We start from the raw sequence: 448 nt of genomic DNA, 5'->3' as shown, positions 1-448 counted from the left end.
AAAGCGTAGTCCCACCTCCCCACCCCCAATTTTTAGGGGGTTGACTCACGCAAGCAAAGAATTTCGTGAGTGCTTGACGTATTTTTAAACCTCTCTCAAAAAAAGATAATGAATTGGCCCCCGAAAAGGGGAATCCAATTGCAACGGATTCCTGCATTTGTCAGTTGCACAAAACCCTTTTTTTGAACGTGTCATTAAAAATGCCTGGGAGCCAGGACCTTGCTTGGATGTGGCAACGAAGAATCCATAAATCATGAGATTATGTTGGAAATTTGCGATGGCTAATGTGTTATTGCAAAAATTAGGTTTTTACGATAGTAAAAAAAGAAGAAGATAATTGGCGCCCGGTCAAAGTAAATAAAAGAATGGAAGGGGAAAGCCATTGGAAGAGGGTGGGGACTTACAAGAAAAAAGGGAAAGGGAATGGAATTATGGAAAAAAGGATGAG

Source organism: Penaeus monodon, chromosome 30 (assembly GCF_015228065.2).
Source record: "Penaeus monodon isolate SGIC_2016 chromosome 30, NSTDA_Pmon_1, whole genome shotgun sequence".
Lineage (NCBI taxonomy): Eukaryota > Metazoa > Arthropoda > Malacostraca > Decapoda > Penaeidae > Penaeus > Penaeus monodon.
The sequence above is the reverse complement of the archived record's forward strand: the minus strand, read 5'-3'. Positions refer to the sequence as shown.